The sequence below is a fragment of the Alligator sinensis genome, unplaced genomic scaffold, assembly GCF_000455745.1.
Source record: "Alligator sinensis unplaced genomic scaffold, ASM45574v1 scaffold798_1, whole genome shotgun sequence".
Taxonomy (NCBI): Eukaryota; Metazoa; Chordata; order Crocodylia; family Alligatoridae; genus Alligator; species Alligator sinensis.
In genome coordinates, this window is record NW_005842138.1 from 2,016,725 (window position 1) to 2,022,638 (window position 5,914).

Here is a 5,914-nt window from a genome sequence, read left to right on the forward strand (position 1 = left end):
GCATGCCTCTTGGTTCTGATGTTAATGGATTCCGTTTCTTGATCCTGAGTCTGTTTGACAATGCTAATAAACCTCCTGACCACTGGGAAGGTCAAACCATATTTCATTTTACCCTGTTTGAAATGTGCGCCATAAAATTAAATTAAATAAATATTGCCTATGTCATTAATAAAGATTTTAATGGTACACTTAACTAATACTGAAGTATAATTGAACATCAATGGGAGCACTTATAGCATCCACATTACTATGAAATAAATTCACAGCGATCATAATGATGTGGCACTTAATCTCTCAGCTAGGCTCCTCCTCCCATTCTTCTTTTCAGCCCCAAGATCCCAGAATAATAAGAGCCAGCTTTTAAAATCATTCTTGCTTTTGTTTTCTGTATGCACTATGAAAATTAACAGAAAATTATATTCCAGGCACCCTCCATCAGTACCACCTCACCCTTAAAACCTGGCTTCTAATTGACTGAACAATCAAGATACCTTTTTTTTTCCATAGACTGACACCAAAAATTATACTCAACCTATTAAAATCAATTAGAACTCCCACAGTTACTCAACCACATTTTGCCATCTTAAACTGTACGTGTGTGTCCCAAACTCTCCTTTTTGGTTTCACTGAATGAGACATTAAAACCAAACTCCATCAGAGGGTGTCAAAGGGCTGTTAAGCAATGAAAAAGTAAAACCTGAGATGTCTGGCAGAACATGCTGTCCTTTGGTGGAAGATGAATTATGGTTTGTTTTCTCTTCCTCTCTGGACTGCAATGCTCTAACCTTTTGACCCTTTGGTTATGGGAGCTGTGGTAGTTCAAATCATCTATATTCAGCAGTTCTCACAGGTAATGACACAATGTGGTCCAACAGGAATTAATTGAAGAATTGTGATTAAAACCCAGTCCTGGAAGATGTAAATGGGATGACCTCCACAAGTTTTTATTTGTGAAGGAAAGTTTCTAGAATCATAAGACTTATATTTTCCAATGAATGAAACCACATTAAAATCTTAATTAGTCCCTTAAGCTTCGAATCATTCACTTACAGATATTATTTTATTTTTATGCCTGATGCCAGTTTAGCACAAAGTACTTTTGCAGTAATTTTCCTTTGGAGTTCTCTTTGTTTCTTCTTTGAGGTTTTCCTTTGAGGTTTGTGTAGAATGTGTGTGGGGACTGGAACTGTTATATCAATCATATTTAATCATTCCTTTCTACAATGTTATATGCACATAGCAAACAAAGAAGGCATTGATACTAAGGAAAGTAACAATTTTTGTCTGCAAACTATAAGTGGTATTACCATTATTATTATTATTTTACCTGTGGAATAGGTGAGAAAGGATTTATTCATTGTTACAAGTTTGCAACACAACTTGCTTTCATAAGGAAATCAACTGCTTCATATCAAACAAAGTTGAGTAGTTGTATAGAAGGATACAAATCAATTCTTTAATATTATTCCTTTAAAGATATCCAAATACTGGACAGGAAATATGTCTTGAGAGAGTAGTTTGTATTTTTCAAATATGTAAAAGAGTGCTGTCCTTGTCTTTCTTCTCATTTACCATCTGAGACTGGATGTTTATACCATATTAAATCATTTTCAATCTATTAATACACTGTATTGATCTACATTTCATCTGATTGTTGAGAGGAGGACATTAATGCTTTCCATTAGTCCATTTTCTAATTTCCACATGTTCTGATGATAATAAATCTTCACTTCATCCACTTACAAGGAACAGCCTGTTCCAGCAGGATGGGCTGCACTGCAGATAATGGAGGTTTCTAGAAGAAACCGAAAAAGGCAAAAGCAATCTTTCAGAGTAAAGGCATAATAGCACAAACTTCTCATCAAATCCACCTAAGACAGAGGAGTAGCCATTACTTTAGATAAAAAGATAGAAGCTACAGTGTGTTTTTGGAAAAATTATGTCATTGTAAATAGGTAAATGCTGGGAAAGCTGCCTGGCTGAGAAATGTAGAATAGGATTTTTTTTTTTTTGCATTTGCATTTGCGCTCTTTGCTCCCCAAATATGTGGTTAAATTTTCATTTGAATCCTCACTCAATAATATTAAACCACATATTCTTTATTGTAGACTATATTAGATAAACATTTGTAACTCCATATTAATTCTTGTTCCCCAAGCAATGATGTTGCTAGAGATATTAGGCAGAGATTTAAATTGCACTGAATATAAAAAAAGGCCAATTTTGTAAGAGTGAAGAGTGAAATTGCCTAATCACTGGTGTGGTATGAACAACATACCAGCAGAAAAATCTTTCTTGCCCTCTTTTCCTCAAACCTGCTCTAGATCCATTCAGTCATTTGACTTCTCTAATAAGGATGATTCAACCATCTGAAAATGTAAAGAATGATTATGATGTTAGTATGATTATGCACCTACTTTCTACAGAGGATATCTAAGCAAAAACTAGCTTTTGTACCCAACATTTCTCCCCAGTATATTATCAGAAAATAATAGATACTGATGAAACATTACACCATTGCCTTAAGTATATGACCGCACACCTATTTCTCCAACAGATCCTCATTTTATCAAAATTTAAGAATTCAATCAACTCCATATTTAATAGAAAAGCCATCTATGCTTCACTTAGTTTCACAACCAAAAAACTGCACCACTGAGCCACTAGTAGAGGGAAGTAAGGTAAATGGAACATTTTAAAGGTAAGATCTGTAGAGATATCATTCCTCCTTTAGGAACAGAGATCAATAAAAGCTCATAAAGTTGTTTTCATTGGCAAGAATTCAAGCACAAGTCTCTAAAACACTGCTCCACTTGCTGTGAGATGGCAAAGCATCTTTCTAAGTCTCACACACACGTGGGCTTTTTCTTAATTTTGGACTCATTCTGAAATCACAGGTGTAAAATGTTGGTCCTGAGATCAAACAGTTTTTAGTTTACTTTCCAGTAGAAGAGACTGCAGAAAAGAAAGAGAAAAAAATGTCTTTGAAAAGGGATAAAACATGGAGTAAGCAGAGAAAAATCAAATACAAAAAAGACTTAAATAAAGAGCAGAGAAAAGGGCAAAAGACATCCTAACAAAAAATAATAATGTAACATGAAAATATCAGGATCCAATCTATACAATGTATATACCTGTACTAGGATAGTTTTGGAAGTGGTATTTAATCCAAAATACTTCCCCTAGTTTTTCATCAGACAAATGTTTTAAAATATTGAATCAAACTGACAAGAAAACCACAGCACGGATCTGTTCGGGGGGGTGCGGAAAGTCATAAACTCAAACAAGGTCCATAACCCCACCAAAATTACTTTAAAAAATGGCTGACAAATCCTTTCCTACCACAAAGCTAGCATCTGACTGAAGATGCCAAGAGAAAAGTAGATGTTTTCAAAGAATGAGTGAGAGCTTCATCACCTAAATAATTAATGTCCATTGTTTTTCCCTTAACAGTAAACTGCCTTCCAAGGAAGCTGAGTGCTTACAGGCAGCACCTATTGCAATTTAAAATCAGTATCCAGGAGTGCAGTTACTGAAAGAACTTGTAAGCAGAACTGAAAGAGCTGACATTGTGTAAGCAAGTGTCATGTTTTATGGGCCATACCTTTATTTTAAAAGCATTCTTCTATTTCTTTGAGCTTGGTCTATGAATCCTGAGACTTGTACAACATAGTGCATGTATGTGTGATACACAACCCTATGCATGCAACTGTTTGGGATTTTTAAGTCTTATCAAACTGAAAGGAAATTATAACATTCCTATAAGACTATTTTAGTTTGTTTTGTTTCGGCTTTTTAATTGATTTTTAGAATTAAAAAGATAATTAAATCTCTACTGAATTAATTAAATCCCTATTGAAGGCTTCTAGAAAGTAGTTACCAAATGACCATAGAAAGATTCTTTGTTAAGTGCCCTATTGAACCAGAAAACTGGTCTTGCCACACCAGCTGAAGCAGGAATTGCTGTGGATGAGTGAAGCTTATAAAAGCCAGCATATCCTTTTGCTTTTAGCAGAGGAAAGGAAGTCTGCACTCCCTGCCCCTGGTTAAATTCAATAGGATTTTAGAATAATACCTCTAAACATCTATCAATAGTACCTATTGATTTTACCCCTATTAAACTCTATAGGATATTTTTCTCTACAGCATCATGCCATTAGTCTCTTTTCCAAATCAACTCATGTTTAAGTAATGATCCACGTTCACAAATAGAGTAGGCCTTGAAAGTAAGAGGTTAACATTTGCTCAGCAAAGTTGGCAGGGAAATGTGTAGCTCTGCAAATGGATGATACAATTGAGCTGCTGAAATCAAATCGCACATCCCAAATTAGATTACTGCATCAGAGTCTCACTTGGAGCATGATTTTTGTGGGGCTGGCAGAGCCTGATAGGGGGTGGTTCATCATGTTTGGTGACATCAGTGAGAAGGACAGAGAGTGAGAAAGGAGAAAAGTATATGGCTGAAGATATATTTGGAGAGTGGGGGAGGGGGAAATCTTCATTTTAGCAAACTTTAAGGATTTGATCAACTCCATATTTGATAGACAAATATGAACCTAAAGTGGACCTAGGCCATTTGCCAAGAGTCACTTTTCTTTAAAAAAACACTGAAGGTCTTCATTATTTTCCAAAGTGCCTAAGAATAGGAAAGGAACAAAGGACAGTAACCTCTGTGCATCACCCACTGGACACAAGGGATCTGCCAGCTTCTTCACACAATGCCCTGCTGCCAGCAACCTCATTATGCCCTACTGCAATGGGCCTGCCAAATGTGCTGAACAGTGCAGTGGTTTTGTGGAGCAATAGCATGAAAACACTAAGTTCATTTGTTATTTCATCAGGGGCCACATCCTAGCCCCAGGCATCAAACCTGCCAGAGCTTCACCATACAGCTGGGCTCTGACCCTGAGAAGAGGGGTATGTGTATGTGTGTGTGTGCCCGGCCTGTTGGTAAGAGAAAGATTGTGTGTGTTGGGGGGGGGGGAGAGGGAGCTTTGGGAACCAGAGGATGGAAGAGGGAGAATATGGATGCCTAAGTGTGACCACAGAGAACTGTCACAGGTATCCAGGCTTGCCTGAGGCAGGGATACAAATCTACCACAGCTGCCAGCTAGGAATGCAGCGCAGTGTAGAACACACCACCATCCCAATTACAGTTCCTTCCTACACATGTGGGAGGTGACTGCGTGGCTAGAAACAACCTCCCCAGGAACCATCTTTTGTACCTTTGCCAAGCTTCAATATTTACTTTTTATATTTTAGATTCACATAGGAGTGAAATACTTCCCATAGCACCAGCACTGGGAGAGAAAGAGATCAGGATCTGGAAACAGGCCACTTGCATCAGTTCATACAGACCACTTCTTATTTCAGTCCCCCAAAATGAGTGAGGACAGGCTCCTTTCCATGGGGTGCTGGGAACATTAGTTTTCAGGGCGAATAGAAGAGACATCTGTTTCCTGTAGGGAGCGCTGCATAGCTGTGTACATAGCAGTCCTTATGACTGTGCTAGTGATCTAAAATTTGAACCCAGATTTCCAAGTCTGAAATGGCTGCTGAAATTCTCAAGTGAGCATTCTTGTATAGTTTTTTCTATTTCTGTCATCTTACACATTAATAATTTTCCTCCATTCATTCAGACGCTTGGTGGCAAAATTCCTGCTATTGATTTATTCTAACAATAAATTCTCTCTCTGACCCTTTTAGAAAATTAAGCACTTACCATTATTTTTCTTTCCAGGATCCATATATGCTCCCTTTGAGCTGTGGTCTGGACACTTTAAAAAACAGCCCATGTAGCACTTGGGTTAATCTACTGACCTATTCCTGCCTGGACTTTTTTAAAAACAAATCTGTAAAGTTGAGAGAATAGCTAGGCCAAAGCTAATCCTTAAGCATTCAAGGTAAAATCTTC